This window comes from Panthera onca, chromosome B1, assembly GCF_046562875.1.
Source record: "Panthera onca isolate mPanOnc1 chromosome B1, mPanOnc1 haplotype 2, whole genome shotgun sequence".
Taxonomy (NCBI): Eukaryota; Metazoa; Chordata; class Mammalia; order Carnivora; family Felidae; genus Panthera; species Panthera onca.
Window position 1 is genome coordinate 96,697,562 of NC_138342.1, and position 20,617 is coordinate 96,718,178.

Here is a 20,617-nt window from a genome sequence, read left to right on the forward strand (position 1 = left end):
TTACTTACTCTCTCTCTCTCTCTCTCTCTCTCTCTCTCTCTCATGGCCTTACACTCCTTCTCACCCAGTTTAAATTCTCTAACCAATTATTATATTCATTTTATTTCATATACTCAAACCTTTTTATCCTTTCTTGTTTTATGATGCACATTTGTCTAAACAACACTGGCCAAATCCCACAATCTACCAAATGTGTGCCTGCAACTCTGAAGATGAATGGAACATCACCAAACTGATTATTCTCTTTTTAAATTTATAATCAATGGTTTCCAGAGGGTCTTTAATGATGCTGGCAATCTTGCTATATTTTCTTCATTAACTATTCCTTCTCCTAGATGACTATCATGTACCCTTTTCCTCTCTCTTCAAACTTCGAACATTTCTTTTCTTTCCCTCACTCTCAGCTGATGATCTTGATTTCTATTTCACAGAGAACACAGTAGCAAGCATAGAATTTCTGTAATTTCCTGGTACCGCACCTATTCATGTGAGTAGATGTTCTCTACTGGATGAATTATCCACTCTGGATAAGGACTATCATTGACTTGTGCACTAGTTCCAGGCTTTATCACCCACTCCTTGAAGACATCACTACAGTAATATTTTTCTGTTTCATGTGGTCACTACACACACACACACACACACACACACACATTTTTTTTCCCTTGTCTATGGAATATTTATGCTTCCCCTCAACCCCTTGGAGTCTGCTCCAATCAGGTTCACCCTCACCATTTCATCAAAACCGCACAGTAAATTCCATGTTGAGAGACCCAATTTTCAATTCTCACTCTTCATCTTACTTTACCTATCAGAAGTATTTTGCATCATTAATTATTCCCTCATTCACACAGAAACCATCTTTACCCAACTTCCAGGAAATCATGGATTTTTGTTTTTCCATGACTTCTTAGTCACATTTTCAAGTTCCTTCCCATCTTCCTATCCTCCAAATGTGGAGTTCTGCAGGGCTTAGTCTTGGACTTCTTTTCATTTCTATTTACATTCACTTCTTTGGTGACCTCACACTGCGTCATGGTTTTAAACACTATCTATAAGCTGACTCCAAAATTTACATCTCCAGGTAAATCTTTTACTTGCTCCTATTTGTATATTCAACCACCTATTTTGTATTTCCACTTGGAAATTTAATGGACATTTCAAATTTAAATGAGACCAAATGTGATTGCCTGATATTTTCCATAACCCTATCCTGATTCCTCTCACAATTTCCCCAAGTCATCAATGTTAGTTCCATTATTTATCTGCTTGGGGATACACACACACACAAACACACACACACACACTCCTTAGAGTTAGTCATTGATTCCTCTCTTTCCCACCAGACCCCCTAGACATTCAATCCATTGGCTGTACCTATTTACCTATATATAGAATCTGATCACATGCTATCTCAGCTATCACCATAGTTCAAAATAGCGTTATATCTCCACTGGCTTACTGAATTATCTTCCTAATTGATTTCTGCCTCTGCCATTTCTCCACATCATTTTTTCCAATACAGTGGCCAGAGGAATAATTTTACAGTATAAATATTAAGTTGGGTCTGTCCTATGACCAACTCCCCACCCCCACAGTGGCTCTCTCATTTCACTAAAAGAGCCAAATTTACAGAATGTTCTACATAATTCTACCTAATCTACCCCTTATCTTTCACTTAATTCTCTCCAATATCATTGGCCTTGTTAATGTTTGAACATGCTGTGCTCTTCAGATAGCTACTCTGGGGCTTTTGCACTTGCTGTTTCCTCTGTTTTAAATACTTGTCCAGATATAAACATAGCATATAATGTCATTTCTTTATGTTCTCCTTAAATGTAATATTTCAGTATATCCTCTTCTGACCTCCCAGTACAAAATTGCAAGCTCTCTGCCAGCACTTCCTAACTCCTTGTGTGTGTGTGTGTGATTTTAACAATCTATTATACTATGTAAATCATATTTTTTTCTTATCTATCAGTTTCACTGGAAGTTAGCATTTGAATCAGAGATTTTATTCTATTGTTTTCATTTCTATTCTCAATGTCTATGTCACACTTTTAAAAGAGAGTGGCGGTACCCATGGGGGAGGGGAAGGGAAAAAAAAAAAAAAAAAAAGAGGTTAGAGTGGGAGAGAGCCAAAGCATAAGAGACTGTTAAAAACTGAGAACAAACTGAGGGTTGATGGGGGGTGGGAGGGAGGGCAGGGTGGGTGATGGGTATTGAGGAGGGAACCTTTTGGGATGAGCACTGGGTGTTGTATGGAAACCAATTTGACAGTAAATTTCATATATTAAAAAATAAAAAAATAAAAAAATAAAAAAAGAAAAAAGAAAAATAAAAAATAAAAGAGAGTGGCGGGAGGTACATCTGGGTGGTTCAGTTGGTTAAGTGGCGACTCTTGATTTCATCTCAGGTCATGATCTCATGGTTGTTGAGTTCGAGCCCCATGTCAGGCTCTGATCTGACAGTGCAAAGCCTGCTTGGGATTCTCTGTCTCCTTCTCTCTCTGTCCCTCCCCTACTATTTCTCTTTATCTCTCTCAAAAATACATAAATAAACATTAAAAAAAGAGAGCAGCAGGTAACTGAATTGAAAAGACAGGTATCAGAAAATAAAAAGGTCTTATAAAAATGATAAGGATTTTAAATTGACTTAAATATGGAATCTATTGAAATACTTTAATTTCAAGACTCGCATGGTAAATGCTGTCTTTTAGAAACTTTGTTTGTTTGTTTGTTTTGAGAGTATAAGACACAGATTGGAGCCATGAGACAGAAGACCAGTTAGGAATTTATTACAGTAGTTCAGATGAAGACTTAAGAAAGTAGAAATAGGTTAAGCAAAGTTCATATGGAGAGCAAAATTCAAAATAGCCAACATAATACTGAAGGAGAACAAAGGAAGACTAACATTAAAAAACTTTACATTTTACTATTAAGCTACAAAAGCCAAGACAGTGTGGTACTGGCAAAAGAATATACAAATAGATCAATGGAACAGAATAGAGAACACAGAAATAAACCTCAAAGGACAGTCAACTGATCTTTGACAAAGTGGCAAAGTCAATTTAATATAGTTCATATAAAAAAAATCTATACACAGACCTTACACTCCTAAAAATAAAAATGAATCACAAATGTAAAACAAACAAACAAACAAACAAAAAAAACTATAAAACTCCTGGAAGATAACAGGAGAAGATCTAGAAGATTTTGGCTTTGGTGATGACTTTTTAGATACAAGAAAGGTACAATACATGAAAGAAAAATAAATTGGACTTCATTAAAATTAAAATTAAAATAAAATAAAACAAAATCTCCAGGAAAGACACGTTAAAAGAATAAAGAGACAAGCTACAAAAGAAAATACTTGCAACAGACATATCTGATAAAGGACAATTATTGAAATATATAAAGATTCTTGAAACTCAGCAATAAGGAAATGAATAACCTGATTAAAAAGTGAGCCCAAAACTTGAACAGATACCTCATGAAAGAATATATACAGATGACAAATAAGCAGTAAAAAGATACTCCTCATCATATGTCATTAGGGAATTTCAAATTAAAATAACAATAGGCTACCATTACACATGTATTAGAATAGCGAAAATCCAGAGCAGTGAAAATAAGAAATGCTGGGAAAGATGTGGAGCAAAACGAACTCTTACTCATTGCTGGTGGCAATGCAAAATGGTATAGCTACTTTGAAATATACTTTGACAGTTTCTTACAAAGCTGAACATACAATCCAGCAATTAAGCTCCTTGTTACTTGCCCGAAAGAGTTTAAACTTTATGGACACACAAATACCTACACACTGCTGTTTATGGTATCTTTATTCATAGTTGCCAAAACTTGGAAACAACCAAGATGTCCTTCAGTAAGTAAGTGGATAAATTTTGGTACATGTGTAAAATAGAATATTATTTACTGCTAAAAGACAAGAGCTATCAAGCCACAAATATATATGAAGAAATAAAAAATGCATATAACCAAATGAAAGAAGCCAATCTGAAATGACTGTAGACTGTATAATTCCAAGTACATAACATCTGGAAAGGCAAAACTATAGACTCAGTAAAAAGGCCAGTAGTTGTCAGGGGTTTGGGAGATGGTGGGGCGGGATGAATAGGTGGAGCACAGAGAATCTTTAAGGGAGTAAAACTATCCCATATGATACTGTAACAGTGGATATCTTTGTCAAACTCCAGAAAATGTACAACACCAAGAGTAAACCCTAATGTAAACTATGGACTTTGGGTAATAACGACATGCCAATATAGGTTCACCAATTGTAAGGAATGCTGGTGGTGGAGGAGGCTAGCATGTGTTTATGCACGTGTGGGCATACCTAAAACTGCTCTAAAGTGTAAGGTGAAAATTTTTAAAGTAAAACAAGTTTCAAAATGTTTATGTATAACTTTCTAGCTCCTTAACTGTGTAGCCCCCCATGGGTATCATTGTTGGAATCATTTAAGAAGCACAATATAAGAGCCACAATAATTAATTTGAAAGGAATTTTATTTACTCACATTTTCTAAACAACATTAAAGAGTTACAATTCATAAAACAAAATGGCATTTCTAAAATGTCAGTTTCTCTACTCTCCATTTCCCCCGTACCCCAAAGCTACTGTGGAAATCCTCATATAACAAAATTTTATTTCTGCCACCTGCTTCAGTCCTTTTTCTTCTCTCCCCTCCTTAATCCCTTCACACTCAAAAAGTAAGGTATCCTTTTCTTTAAAGGGGAAATGGAAACTATGAGTGTTTTATACTGTTTGTTAGAAGGACAAAGTTGTGAATGCTCTCCTATGAATCATTTTTATCCTGTCACATAAGAAACAGAAGTGTTACAATTTGGTGATTGAATGGATCTAGAGGGGTAAAAACTACTCAAACACATCAGGCTTTCAGTAATTCATTCAATATTTTTTGAATGCTTATCTAGTGCCAGATGGACTATCCACCTGACAAACACTACTTCTGCTCTTCAAAAGCAGTGAACATCTATTCTGTGACACATTTGAGTAAAAAGCACAGTAAGTACAAAAACAGGGAAAGTACAAATGTATATGGTAGAGGAGATGTGGGAAGACAAAACGAGTAGAATGTAATATATTATTTTTGAAAGGTCTGTGAGATATTCAAAAGGAATGTCCCCTAGGCTGCCAAATGTATTGGAGTGGAATTTAAGGTCTGTGCTAGAATGGTAAGTTACGGAGTAGGAAAAGCTAGGATATCAAGTGAGAAAGCTAAGAAACAGTGTGTACCATAAAATGATAGAAGTACATCATTAAAACCCTTAAACTGCAAAAAGGTGGTTAGTGGGAGAGAGCCATGGAAGCTACAAGCAAAGGGAAACAAATTTTTCTGAGCAAGAACTGAATGCTATTTTTAATTCAAGAAATACAACTGAAAATTGACCTTGGCTTTGGTGACCGTAGCAAACGCCCAGTGGTATAATGAACTCAAGTAAAAGTGAGTTGAGAATGAAGTAGGTGATGAAAGAATTGAGAATACCTGCAAGTAAAAAACAAACAAACAAACAAACAAAAAGTAAACAGTTAAAGAGTTCATATGCTTATTAGCAAGAAAGAACTCTAAGGATATGCTGTGAGATTTTAGAAAAAGGAATGAGTCCTGTGGACTGAAGTCATTAGGAAAGTACCTAGAGAAGGTTTAGGGTTAGGGTTATTTTAATCATTGATAAATGAGGTATTTGGATTTTGAGGAGGAAAGAGAGATTTGAAAGAGAGGAGAAAACCAAGATCCAGGACCAGGCAGGGAAGTGATGACTAATTTTGCCCTTAGAATCCTAATGGAATGTTCATTTTCTGTGCTTTTCTCTATACATTTTAGTGAAATCAAATTATAGCCAGCAGCAATAAAATGACTGCTATCAACTGATAATTCCTTTGGTTTAGTTCAATAATCATTTTTTAAAAAACATGATTATATTTAGTATTGATTGGCATCCTTATTAAATGTATCAGCAGAAAATCATGGAAGCAGTTATCCATGAAACATAAAATGCTCACTTAGCAGTCCTCATATCTTATATCTATATAATATATAGATATATTCTTACAGTCCTCATATCTTATATCTATATAATATATAGAGATGAATGAATGAAACCACAATGTAGAAATGTACTTCTTGAGCTACTACTAGTAACAGAGAAAGAAAAATAATTTTGCCTAATATTTAACATTGAAGTTTAACTTCAAGAAATCAGAAAGGAATCTATTAAACTATAAATTATAAAAATTATATTAATTGTCTCCAAATGTAATGAGTTACTAATAGTACTACACTTATATTCATAAGTTATATTAATGTCTAGCATTTCTTAGAAGATATACTTTTAATATTTTAATTATTCTCTTAATTTAGGCAAGCTATCACTTGATCACTATCAATAGAATTTGCCTGCATTAGAAGTAACAAAAGATTACTATGTCTTAAAATTCATTTATCTCATCAATCATTTCTATACCACCGACTTTCTTATCTAGAGACTCCCAATGTAGTCAAGTCAATACATAAATGCCTGAAGAAAATTAGATTGGTTTGGGGCAGTATAACTGCTGTCTATTATGTAGTTTATAGGGAGTTTTAGTGAGGATTGTTTTTCCATTATTTTATCTATCAGGATATTACCTGTGTAAACTTATATACTACTGACTTTGAGCTTCTTGTTATAAAAAATAAACTCTTTTCATATGGACTCTATTCAATGAATGAACTAATGGAGAATTTAATGCATATAAGTCAAACTTGTCCAGTATCACACAGCTAATGTGAACCCACATTTTTTTAAGGGGAGGAGAAGTAGAGGGAGAGGGCGAGAGAGAATCTCAAGCAGACTCCATGACCAGCATGGAGCCCCATACAGGGCTCAATCTTACAACCATGAGATCATGATCTGAGCTGAAATCAAGAGTTAGATGCTTACCAAACTGAGCCATCCTGGCACCCCAGTGAACCCACCTTTTCTGATTTATTCTAATCTCCCCTATTGCCACTGTTCTGCATTGGTACCCTAAATAGTAAGAAATAGAATTTCATTGCCATGCACAAGACTTCTAAAGAACTCTACTGAAATGGAAATCTTGATCATTTTTATTTTGATTATTTATTTCCTAACTGTAGATTTTATAAATCTTTTAGCTACTATTTCCATCTTTTACGCATTTCTCTTATTTCAGAGCGTTTACAGTTTTACATGCACAAAACAGTCAGATAATTCTTTACCAAAGGGATACATGCTCCATTCAATTTCAGTGATAATCTGTGCCTATTTTTCTTATCCAATTGCTTCATATTTTATGTTATTTTAACTTTTAGATACTGCAGAATAAAACATCAGTTTGGCCATAAATCAGAAATAACATGGGTGGTCACATGTAAATATATCCCATATAGAATTTCCTCTTCCCACTCAAAACTAATCCAGGATACACAGTTCTGAAAGTATGGGGGAAAAAAAAACCTAATAAAAACTTATAGGAAGAGACTTGGAGTGATTTCAAGCATTCTGCTACTTGTCAGAGGCAATGTTTCTTGAGATGCTCCTATTTTAATACTTGATGACTGGAATGCAGAATTATTACAAACGTTACTTACAAATGCTTTAAAATGATGCTAGGCACTGTACCAAAATAATTCACTTTGTAGCAAGCCTATGTGGCAGAAAATACTGGGAGATTGTGAAATGTAAAATATTTTGTTGATATTTAAAATACCTTTGGGAAAAAAGAATAGGGGGAGTTGTCCAGTTTTACATATGGAAACTTGAATGTCAATTTAAGAGACACCAACACATTTATGGCAAAACTTAAAATATAATTTTGTATCTTTTTACTCCCAGTCTGAGTTAACATTAGTAATTTAGAGGAGTTAAATCTATTGTCCAGAGATTCCGTGGAAACAATTCTTGCTGTGAATGGGAGTGAGATGGTAGTTACCAAACTATCCTGTGTTCTCATTGTGTGACTACAAGAGGTGTGGAGAAACCTCTAGAATGAACATTCTGCCCATCTAAATCCTATACAAGCATTGGGTTAGAAAACTGATCAATACACTTGAAGTAAATAATTGGGTAAAATTTTGTAGCAATATAGTTTCTACATGTTTGCATGGTTTCCACGTGTAAAACAAAACCATTTTTTTTCATTTTCCTCATTCTTTTTCCCCCAAAGATATTTAGAAGATCCACAAAATGTTTTACATTTTATAACCCCCAGTATTTTATACCAAAGACGCTTCCTAAGTGAACTATTTTGGTTCACTGCCTAAGAGAATGTTTCTTTTAAAAGATTCGTAAGTAACCTTTGTGATAATTCTAGAAAATGTGTCAATATAGACATCACATTAAATATTTTTTTAGTGTTTTACTAGATAAAATTGGAAACAAACATTTGTATTCGTTTTAGTTGTCTCTAGTTTCAGTTTCTGAACCTTTCTTTGCCTTCTTGTCTTCTACTCCCACATTTTTCCTTACGCCAGCATGCCAGAAAATGAAGATAAACTACTTAGCACTTTTTTCTGACAATATTTTCCTCTGGTTTATAGTCTGTTTTCCTTAAGATACTTGAATGTCATTTAATTTTTGAACTATGATGAATCAGACTGAAATGTCAGTCAATAATGTTTGATCCTTTAGTTACATTTAATACTATTAATATTCAAATGTATAATAAAAATACAGTAGAGATAGTACAAAAAGGTGATTTAGATCATTACTTTTAAGTGAAGGGGATTGGAAATAGTCAATACTCATCACTCAGGGGTTGCTTTAAATCGGTGCAAAATGTTACCTTGCAGGCCAAAGTCAGAGTACTGATGCATGTAATTAATACTTAATTCCATTAAATTAACACCTCTCATGTTTCCAACTTTGTAATAGGAACTTTATATTTATTATCACATTTAGCTTTTCCAGCAATTCTATGAAGTAGGTATTATTACCTCCATTCACAGATCATGAATCAGAGGCACAGAAGAGTTAATAAGATTTTTCAAGGTTATATTACACATGAGGGCAAAGCTAGAATTAGAATCCAGCTTTGGTGGAATTCAACATTACCTCCTGCCTTCTATTATGTTGTAATGCTATGGCATCTTTAAATCAATTCACATTTGTTTACGTGATTGCAACTCTTCTCTTGCAAGGCTTACATTTCACAACTCAGCCAAACCATCTCTATATTCTTTATTTAGAAGTTTATAGAAGCTAGAAGTATCTTTCTTACTCATGCATCTAATCTTCAGAAATTTTCTTTTTTGGATTGTCTCAAAGGAGTAGCAAAACCAATATGTTTAAAGTTTTAAAAATCAATCTGACACTTATTTATTATTTTATTATCTTCAACAGATTATACACCTTGTAAAATTACCCTTTTGTGGAAAGTTGCTTTTACATTCTAGAGAATGCCCTCTGTAATACATTCCTGCTACGTAATATTACTCAATCATTATTTACTTGAAATTTGTTAACCAGTTTTCTAACCAACTGCTAGAGCTTGTTTTTGGTGGGCAGCATGACCACTGTAAAATCTTCACCTATACTCCTATTTATAATTACACAATGAGAAACATAAGAAACCTTGGTGACCATTTCCTACTCAAGGTAGAAATACCTTCCACAGATGTCTTCTGGATAAGTAGCACTCTAACCTGTGGTGATTGCTTTGACTGGAATCTCACTGATTTTTTTAATGTTATTGTTCTTCCTCATTTTGCATAGAAACCTCCCAATATCTTTCCTATGTTAGGCCACTGGTATCATATAAAACAAATTACCTTTTCATTAAAAAATTCTGCAACATATATAGGTAATTATACTGTTATTAAACAGTCTTTTGTTTTTTAATATTGTTTCTTCAACTGTTGCTCATACAACATGTCTCACATTTTACATTTATCAAATGCTTGCTATTTGCCTGTAGGTCAAGAACTCCCTAAGCATTCCTGCCATCAAAATATTTTGTTAACTGGGGGCACTGATACATGTACAGTACTTACACCTTCAGGTAATAGGTACTGTAATAAGACGAAGGGAAAAGAAGGTCAGAGAAGACTGCTCCTAATATGAGATGGCAGGAACCTGAGGTTGGCAAATAGGTCACGTGATGTTAGACCTCTGCCAAGTAAGATTACTGATCATTGTTTCCTTGACGTGGGTACTATGATTTCATTAATCTATTTTAAGTTTGCATTAGCATTGTATTAGCTCTATAAAATTTTTGGTTCTTGTTGAGTTTGAAGGACTTTTGTAGTTGGTGAATTTTTTAAATTAAATAATTACACTTATCCCTCTATATTTCATTATAAGTTCATTGTTCCAGCCAACAGAGTGATCTTTCGGAATATTGGTTCTTACACCCACCGATCTATGAGAATGAGGCAGGGACTAGCTCTTCTGCTGTGGAAGTTTCAATAATAACATAAACTTTCAAGCTGTAGGGAGAAATACAATAATTTGAGACAATTTACTCACATATTACATTTTAAATACCTTAGGACTGTAAAGAGTAGAAGGAAAGTTGAGAATTGCATGTTCTAAAACTAATGGTCTATTTTCCAGAGAAAGTAAAACTAAACAGTGTGCCATATCCTAAACTCTACCGAACAATTTCCCGGAATTGAAGATAATAGTCAATTGGTAGAATAAAAATTCAGCTTGTCAGCTAGCATATTACAGAAAGTTGCTGTTCCTCGTCACATTTTTCTATAAGACTGAAGCAATGGTATCAATTTGTATGAAACTTTTAAATAGGTTTTCCGAGTGTCAGTTTGTCAGAAAAGTATTTACTGACCAGCTCTCTGGCTTTCACTAACACCCTTTAACTCACTACCTTGATTAATTCATCTTCATAGTACTTATAGCTCTATCACAGCATCTTTATTTGTTTATTGCTTGTTCCCTTCCCCCAACCTCCTCCCCTGAAAATAAGCCTCATGAGAGCTTGAAGGGGGTCTGGTGCATACTAAAAATAATGGCTAATAATATTATCATTATCATTACAAAACATTATTGAACAAAGATGAAAAGGTATTTTCTCTGTTTAAGGTGAAAGATACGTCCAGATGGAAACATAGAGTAACTTAAGTACAAAATTGAGTTCAACCTCTATTGACCAACTGAGAATGATTTTTGTGGTTATTAAGGAAATTCCTTACTCCAAAGAAAGCAGCTTCACAGGCTGAGATATCAGGAGCCACAATACCTGAATTACTAAGTGCAATTTTTAAATGATTGCCTGTGTTTTATTTTACTTATTATAGTATGTGAAATCTCAGTTGGATTTACATAACTATTAGAGAAAGACTAGGAAAAAAATTTAAATTTTAATTCTCATTATTTGCACTGTAATAAATAGAATTAGAACTTTTATACATGTTCACAAGAGCATATGCATCTCTGCATCTGTTTCCTTTCCTTGTATTAATTCTTAGTGTAGCTATATTTATTTCTGAGGTTTAAATGATTTTTACGTAGGTGTTAAAGACTATTCAGTACCTCGAGAAGAACTCTTTTGAGATGTCTGATGAAATATGACAAATTCTGTGGATCAGCAGTCTACAATTGAATTTCTGATTCAGGAATGGAGTCAAGCCAAAGCATGTTAATGTGCAAAATAGCTTTCCCTTCTCTGTCTTTCTTCCATTAGGAGAGCAGTCAGCCTTTGGGCTGCATATGAATGCTATGTTTAAACTACTAAATATAAAAAATGATTTATGGGGATTTAAAATATCAGTATAAGGATTATTTACATTTATTATTGTTTTACTTTTGCCACTAAGCTGCATTTGCTGCATGAAAAAGACTCCACTGCCAATGAAAGGGAAGTATATGGAAAGGGAGCAAAAGGACTACTTAAAGAATTTAGTAAATTAAATGGAAATTCTTAGGTGGGAGAACAGCCAATATTTTCAGGTTGACATCACTACTTCTTTGACATGAATTTCCCATCCCATCTTACCTTTTTTTATTGTTCAGTATATTTTCTCTACTTTTCATATGCATTTTTCCCACACACTCCCATGTTCAAACCGGGCCATTAGATAAATAATTACTGCCATGTTAAATGTGAGTGGTTTGCTCCTGGACGTTGCAAAACAGCATTTAGGCTATGTGACAAAAATGAAGAGAGAAAAGAAACGAAGAGATGAGGTAAGGAAAATATAAAGGGAGGAAGGAAGGGAGGGAGGAAGGATGGAAGGAAGGATAGACAGAAGGTAGGATGAAGGGAAATAAGTAAGGAAAAAGGGAGGGAGGAGAGAATGAAGAGAAAGAAGAAAGGAAGAAAAGGAAAAGAGAGGAAGGAAAGGGAAAAAAGAAGAAAAAGGAGAAAAAGAAAGAAAAGAAGAAAGGATCAAGTGAATAGCAACTAAGGAAGTAGATCTACGTTTATTTTTTGCTTGAACATACTGAATTTGGCCAGTTAACTTTCCACTTCCACAAGGTTATGATTGAAGATAAATTTCATTAAAGACTTTTAATGAGGAAGTTTAATATTTTACATAAAGCACAACACAAGTTCATCTGATACAGAAAGTCTGTAAAGGCGGCTGTCTTTTAACTTGGAAGGAAAAAGAAGTGTTTATGCACGTGTGTGTGCGTGTGTATGTGTGTGCGTGTGTTGGCTTACTAAAAGTTGACTCTTTATTGAACTTTTCAAGTATTTCAAATTATTTTTTTTCAATAATTTCTTAGAAGTGTAAAATTGAGTTTGGTACAGAAGTCTTAATTTGGCAATTTAAATGGAGTTATCACTTTTGTTTTCTAAAATACCCTCATTCCATCATCAAATCAAGTTCTCAAGCATTCAAACATAGTCTTTTTAACCTTCATTTTCTTCTCACATATTTCCTTAATACTACTTAATTAATCATGATTGCCATTCAGTATTAATGAAGTATCCTTAAGTATATCTCTTTTTTTTAATGTTTATTTATTTTTGAGAGAGAGAGAGAGAGAGAGAGAGAGAGAGAGAGAGGCAGACAGAAAGGGAGACAGAATCTGAAACAGGCTTCAGGCTTTGAGCTGTCAGCACAGAGGCCAACACTGGGCTTGAACCCATGAATCATTAGATCATGACCTGAGCCAAAGTCGAATGCTTGAACGAATGAGCCACCCAGGGGCCCCACTTTAAGTATATCTCTTGAAAAAATATTTGTAAAGTAGTCTATATATGCAAATTTCCTTAATGAGTCACTTGAAAGGTAATATTTAGTTTGTCATATTCAGGTTGCTTTGTTATAATTTTTTCCATGGCCTGAATTATATGGGCAATCATAAATATAAACAAATTAGAAGAAGGTAAAGGAAATAAATACATCAAGTTAGACAGGAAAACATTTTCATCTGTAGAAAAGGAGAGTGAGTTACTATTCACATTTTTTTTATGATTTTATTTTTAAGTAATCTCTACACCCAACGTGGGGCTCAAATTTACAACCCCAAGATCAAGAGTCGCATGTCTACCAAATGGGCCAGCTGGACGCCCCAGTATTCACATTTTAAAAAATATCTATTTGTTTTGAAATGTACAAAGCCATTGATGTGTTTGGGTTTCATTTTCAGACTATTTTGGCCTTTGGGACAATCTGTCAACAATTCAATATTATTCTAAAAGAAACTTTAGGTTTATCAACCCCAGGTTGTGATAGCATTCATTCCTTAGAAAATTGAGATAAAGGAAACTTGGAAATAAGACTGTATTTATAAAAGTTCTCCATTGTAATTGACACCTCTACCTTCTGAGGCTTACTGAAAATAACTTAAAAAAGAATGCATTTAACACTCTCTGTAACAGCATAGCTGAAAGTTTCCTGAAGTGTTAAAGAAAACATTGGCTAAATGTTATCCAATGATGGCTAAAGGCAGTAGCATTATGTCTGACACCTGACCCATTTCTCTCACTTCATAAACTTAAAATAAATCTACAGACAACATGGTTTCCCCCTTCCCTAGTTATTTGGAGTACATGATGGCTGAGAGTTAACTTTCTTTTTTGTTGTCTAGCTTCACAAGGTATATACTACAACAGTTTTAGTACGTCACCTTCTGTTGTGAATTTTACTAAGTCGGTTACTTTCATAAATACTCCCACTTCTTCCTTTGGACATATATCCATATGTGGCATCTCTGATCACTCTGCCATTACTAAGATATGCATCTCATTTTTATTTCCTTTTCTGCTCTTAGGTATAAACTGTATTTTATAGGAGCTTCTGCTAGGTTTATTTACATTTTTCATTAGAGCAAACTTTATAAAGAAGTAAACTTTGTTACTTTAAAATTTTAGTCTAGTCAAAAAGCATATTTGTTCTTTAATATCCTATAGTTTGTACAAGAGAAAAAAGTTACACTTCAGGTTAGACTTTAAACAGAATGAATTATCAATGAATTTCAGCCCAGAAAGAATTAGCCTTCTGGGTGCACAGCTTCTCTGTCTTGGCTTCCAGCCAGGGCTGATACTCGAGCTTTATTTTATAAGTTTCCCCAGCTGCTTTCCTAATCTGGGGAGGCAGGCACCAGCTAGAATCTTCTAGTTTGAACAAAGCATGCTAAATGCTTCTCTGTTCTTCTCCCTGAGTAGTTGTTACTCAAGGAAGCACAGAAAGCTTGATCTTTTGATTTTATTCTCAATGGCACTTTTCCCACTCAAACAGAATGTGCAAGGGTATATACAAACAACTAGACCTATTGAGGGCAGATATTATACTGGTTCAGAAATATTTTTTAGCATATTTTAGAAGTAAGGTTAGCCTTGAGACTTGAACTAAGAAACTAACTTTATTTTAAATCTGATTATAGAATGATTTTTTGGGAAGGAGAATAAGTATAACAGTGTTAATACTCAGATAAAACACAAAAGATGGTCCTTTTTTGGGGTGAATACATATGTAGACATGTAATTCTATTTTGGTTATCAAATATACAAATTCCAAATAATGATTTAAAATAATTATGTATAAAGTAGTCTCCACTTACTTCATTTTGGTATTTAAGGAAATCATTTAAATAGGCAAATTTCTTAGATAATAACCTCAGGAGGCAGAAAACAAAATGCAATTTATGTAAGTTTGCAAGTTTATTGAAAAGAAAACATATTAAAATCCTTATGAAGTTTTTGGCTTTTTTTAATGTTTTTATTTAAATTCCAGTTAGTTGCCTTTTTTTAGTTTAAGAATGATGCGTGAGTTTTGTAAAATACATCTATATTTTCTCTCTAAAGGTGATTTTCATGTTATAATTATTAAGTCATACACATTATAATTTTTTCAAAAAAATTTTCTAAGCATCACTCTTAGCTATGACCAATTGTCATTAAGATGCAGTAAAAAAAAAAGACATTCTGTTTAATGTTCAATTTCTAAAAATCTCTTAGCTTATCATGAGACTTCCACCAATGTACATACTATGTGATATTAATCATTATAAGATAAATATTCACAGGATTTGTTATTATAAAAATGTCAAAACAGATGTTAAATGGTATTAAATACTCATTTTTCTATTGAGATAAATGTCGAGTAGAAAATATATATTTCCTTATTAATCACTTATTTTTTTTCGGTGAATTCCAGTTGAAGGTATAAACTGTTTAGACTTTATATTCTCTACATACATTTGCTTCATGAAAAAAAACATGACCAACATAGCACCAACTTGGCATCTGGAAATAGCTAACTAACATTTTTAATAGAAGAAATTAAAACTATTATTTTGATATAAATAAAAATCTTTTGAATCTATGGGGGAAGAAATAATTGTCTTCTAGTTTTGGAGAAATTCAACGAATTACAGTAACTTTTGTCTTCATTCATATCCTTTTGTGGCAAGAAGCTCACAGTATTTGAACCATCAAGTTGAGGAGAAAGTGAATTACTAAAATTATTAAGACAATAATCAATAACTTTGTATGCAATTTAAACATTTATGATCTTGAGTTGATGAAATATATTCTGATAGAAGACATCATGAAATCAAGAAAAGGTGAGTTTGAAAAAGACATAATAAAGTATAAACTATTGCAACTTTTTCAGAGCTTTGTTAGAACTCACAGTAAGCATAACCTATCATACTAAACTGTATCATTACTTGAAAATTCATGATGATATATCTGAAAAATACAGTATCTTATTAATCAGGACAAATTATAAAGAAAATACAGGTTTAAGGTTTCTTTTTTATTTGACTTTCTCTAACAGAAATATTGGAAAGGATAAGTAAAACCATATTTAAATATTATTTCTTATTTTCCAACTTATTCTGTGCATGAGGAATTTGAAGGTATTTACAGGTATAGCATAAAGCTGTTTTTGTTCTCCAGGGAATCTATGCTTATGGCATATGACATATAGTGTTCAAAGAATTTATTTTTCTTTCCTAATAGGACCTAGTAGGAAACCATCTATTTCTTTAAAAGCAATTTATGACTGTATCCTACAATTTCAAATGTCTGTGACAGTTGTTTTTCTAAAGCAGACCATTAGAACAGAGCATGCCTATAAACCTCAGGTCCCAAAGAGAGGAGTTCCCATCTTGAGCAATTTGATTGCCATGTTAACAGTAACACTTTTCAGGGAAACATTTATAACCACACACTTTGTATTTGAGTTTGTAAAATGGGCATTTTCAGTATGAAAGCCTAAAATTGTTATCAAGTGAGTTGTTTCTTCTGCAAATGTTCTGACAACAGTTTAAAATATTTCAGGTTCTATCTCCTTTTTTAGGCAGGACTGTATTTTCCATTTATAGTACAAATATAACTTCTACAACAGTAATGACACATAAGCACACACATGCTGAAAAGAGTGAATTTGGTCTAAAACTAATGTCTCTTTCTACATAAATCTTTCATAAATAAAACTTTATTGTGTTCCACTTGTTTACATTGCTAAGCAACATATATTCATTTATTGAACACACCTCAGTTTCAGCAAATTAAGCAGTAACTTACCTAGAGAAGCATTTCAATTTTTTTCTTATCCTAACTTGAATTTATCCCGAGTTAGAAAGTGAGATATCCAGCATTCAGATTCACTTGGCTCCAGGTTAATTAGAAGGAGCTTTCAGTTCATATAATCTGCCTCAACAATATTCCGAGAGCGCTTTTTTAGTTCCAATCCTAGTATCTGAACTCTTCCAGCAGAGTGTCTTTTTATTTATACACACACTGTCCTTTTCAAAACAAGCAGCCAGCTGGAATGATTCAAACCTCTGTTCAGCACACCGTTAAAATGCAGCTTCCTCCTTGGACACGAGAATTACACCAGGGAGCGGGACCGAGTACAGCAAAAAGGCTATGAGAACTATTTAATCACCGGAATACCAGCTGCTCCTGCTCCGCTGTTGCTACTGCTGCTGTGCTTCTTGCTTAGCTGTAGTCGGTCTTTCCCTCCCTCCCTCTTTCTCTCGCATCTCCAGAACTATAAAGGCAGCCCTGCCGGATTATGATTGGCAGAAACCGCCAATTCCTTCAGCTAATCATCCTCAAGACTTTCAAGGACCTGGAGCTGTTGTGCTGTCACGCGGTCAGTGGGATGTTACACATGAATACGTTCCAACAGAAGCTAATTCAGCGATCAGCTGCATTCCTCTCACACCGAGGTGATTGATTAGATGCTCCTTGAGGATTTGCATAATCTTTCATTGTACAGTTGGACAATTTCCTATGAAACTCGAGAGTAGAATTCCACTTTGCAGCCATGACACTGGACCAAAAGAATCTATTGGGTAAAAATGAAAAGTTCAAGGCAGGGTCTTCTGTGGTAAATGTGTGCCAGTCAAGCACATGAATTATCAATTCAATAAAAGCTAATGATGAGCAGTAGGACACTTAGAAAAATAGTAGTGAGCTATATACTCTTAAAATTTAATAATAATGTTTTAGACCATAACAAATGGTAAAAGAAGGAGTAGTCGTGTGTGTGTGTGCGTGCGTGTGTGTGTGTGTGTGTGTGTGTGTCTGCGTCTGCATGTCTGTGTGTGTTGTATAGATTGTTTCATTAGTTTAGGTAAATTACTGGATTGTCATGTAAAGGTTCTTTTCTATTCCCAGCATGAACAAAAAATCGTCTCCATGTCTCATTTTTCTACTTGGCCAATATAAAATGAAGATTACCTGCCCTTTGTTCTAACTCATATTAACTCAGAAACATCAATTACATTTATTTGCTTTATGTAAAGTTTTTGAACTTCATTCAAATACATACATGATAAAAGTGAAGTACTTTCAAGTGCATTTCTTTATTTTAAGCTGCATGATTCCTGAGGCTCTTCTTGCTTTGGTACCTTCTTTTAATCTCCACCATTTAAATTAGTGGAATAAAATGTGCTAATTCAATTCAGCCCAAATCCCTCATCGGTTAGAGAACAGAGCTGCAAACTTTTCTCAAACCCAAAGAACCCTTTTGGTTCATATGTGTGTGTGTTTGATTATAAAGAGTTCTACTTGCATTACTGAAGCAGTATCATTGACCCTTTAGGTATGCTCAGTATGTTGCAGGTTGGTGGGAGAGAAGGTGTCCCTCAAAAACACAGCAATTTATTGATGATGTGGTCTTCTGGATGAATAATATTAATGCACCCAGTGCTTCTAGTGTTATTATACTGCACAAGGTTTTGAGGGTCAGGTGGTTGTAACACATATGCTAGACAGAAGATTGGAAAAAAAATTCAAGCAAATTTAAAAGAATATCTACCAGTTTTTTAATAATGTACAAAGACCATCACTAGTAGATCACATGACAGTAATTTTTTTTCAGATGTACAGGCTGGAAGTATAATAAGGGAAAATTTTATATTTTAAAATTCCTCAAAGAACAGTTCAGGAACTACTTCTCCCTTTTAAGAATCTTTGGAATGCGAAGGTGCATTGGAAAATCAAATCAGAATTTCCATAGTGATATATACCAAAATTCAAATGGATATATTGCAGTTAAATATTCCAATGATGTCTTAATAAAATAATTATTAGTAGAACACTAATGAACTATGCCAAACACTAACGGCTGAGAAGCAAAATAAAATAAATTAAAAAGCTGATTGAAGATTTTCCATTTTATGTAGCTTCTCATACTAATAATGCCTTTTTGTTTATTTAAGTTTGGTCATCATTCTTGTTTTAGCTATACAACAATGAAAGGAAAACTTTTTTAAATACTCAAGAGTTCTTTATCCTATTAACATATATCTACTTCATAACTCAATAAAGAATCCTACTTTTTTACAGTAATTTCAGTTATTGCATCTAAATGATGACACAGTTATTCTGATCACAAAACCATGGCATTAAAGCATGGAATAGATTTATATCCTTAGCACTGGTGATAACCATACTTGGTTTTTGATTACAAGTGAAACTAGTTGATCAGTTTTTTCTCCAGTATTATTCCATAAACAATGTTTGTTAGTTAAAGAAACATACATTATTATTTGAAGTGAATAGAATAATAAAGTGAAAGCATTTTGACAACGTAAAAGCATTATATATAATATTAATGGAAGATATTCTTTTTTTTTTTTTTAATTTTTTTTTCAACGTTTTTTATTTATTTTTGGGACAGAGAGAGACAGAGCATGAACAGGGGAGGGGCAGAGAGAGAGGGAGACGCAGAATCGGAAACAGGCTCCAGGCTCCGAGCCATCAGCCCAGAGCCTGACGCGGGGCTCGAACTCACGGACCGCGAGATCGTGACCTGGCTGAAGTCGGACGCTTAACCGACTGCGCCACCCAGGCGCCCCTTAATGGAAGATATTCTTAACATAAAACTCTAGCATAAAATACTTTAAATATCTGTTAAAAACAAAAAAATATCTGAGATTCTGATTTCAAAAAATGGTAGGAAAAGAAAAAGTATACTGTCCTTTTCTCATAATTTATTCATAAATAAACTAAGTCTTGGGGCCAGAGGGACCCACCAGATATACATATGTAAAAATAATGGAAACCAACCACATATTGCTTTCTTTCCTACTCCTAAGCAAAGTTGGAAACGTTCACACTACTCATATTAAACAATAAAAATAAAATAATCCCCAAAGTACATTGAATAGTTTTCTCATAATTTTCTTTGTATATTATATTTTCTAGTGATTAAAAACCACTTAATTTATGAAATTATTAACTTTTCAATTTCCTAATCTATTATGTGGAGGAAGTGAAGAAAACAACAAATGAGTGATTCTAGGAGGAAATCTTTTATGCAAGAGAATATAGGGAAAAATTATTTTCTCAAAGTGATTTTTAAGCACTTTACCTGTGTTCACAATTTATGGGCCTTGCACATAAGTCAAATGTAGCATGTATCCGATTAGCTTGTAACAATACACATTATGCAAAGCGTTTGCCCAACTGCTCATAGTTGAATTCTATTATTTTTCTTTTGACACCTCACGAGGTGTCTATTAAGACATAGGCCCAGAGATATGCCAATCATCAATTATCCTTATTAAAATCAATTGAATTTAACTAACACACTTTGAAGTTCCTCACATTTTTAATTCAATTGCTATCAAAGTCTCTTTTTTTTTCAACTGAGTTTCCTTCAAAGTTCAAAAAATGTATCACATGCATGGTTTTGAAATTT

At 33.6% G+C, this 20,617-nt stretch overlaps 1 protein-coding gene across 5 annotated transcripts in view; it reads right to left on the reverse strand.

The window, feature by feature from the left end:
* The window catches only part of LOC132692166 (bifunctional heparan sulfate N-deacetylase/N-sulfotransferase 4), a 411,890-nt gene that overhangs the window by 256,642 nt on the left and 134,631 nt on the right, over positions 1-20,617 (reverse strand). For 2 of the 5 annotated variants that reach the window (XM_078445800.2, XM_081795565.1), the window contains one exon: positions 16,987-17,755. The exons of the other annotated variants lie outside the window; for them this stretch is intronic. The gene's annotated coding sequence lies outside the window, so the exon portion shown is untranslated. The remainder of the gene's footprint in view (positions 1-16,986; positions 17,756-20,617) is intronic. 5 annotated transcript variants of the gene reach the window in all.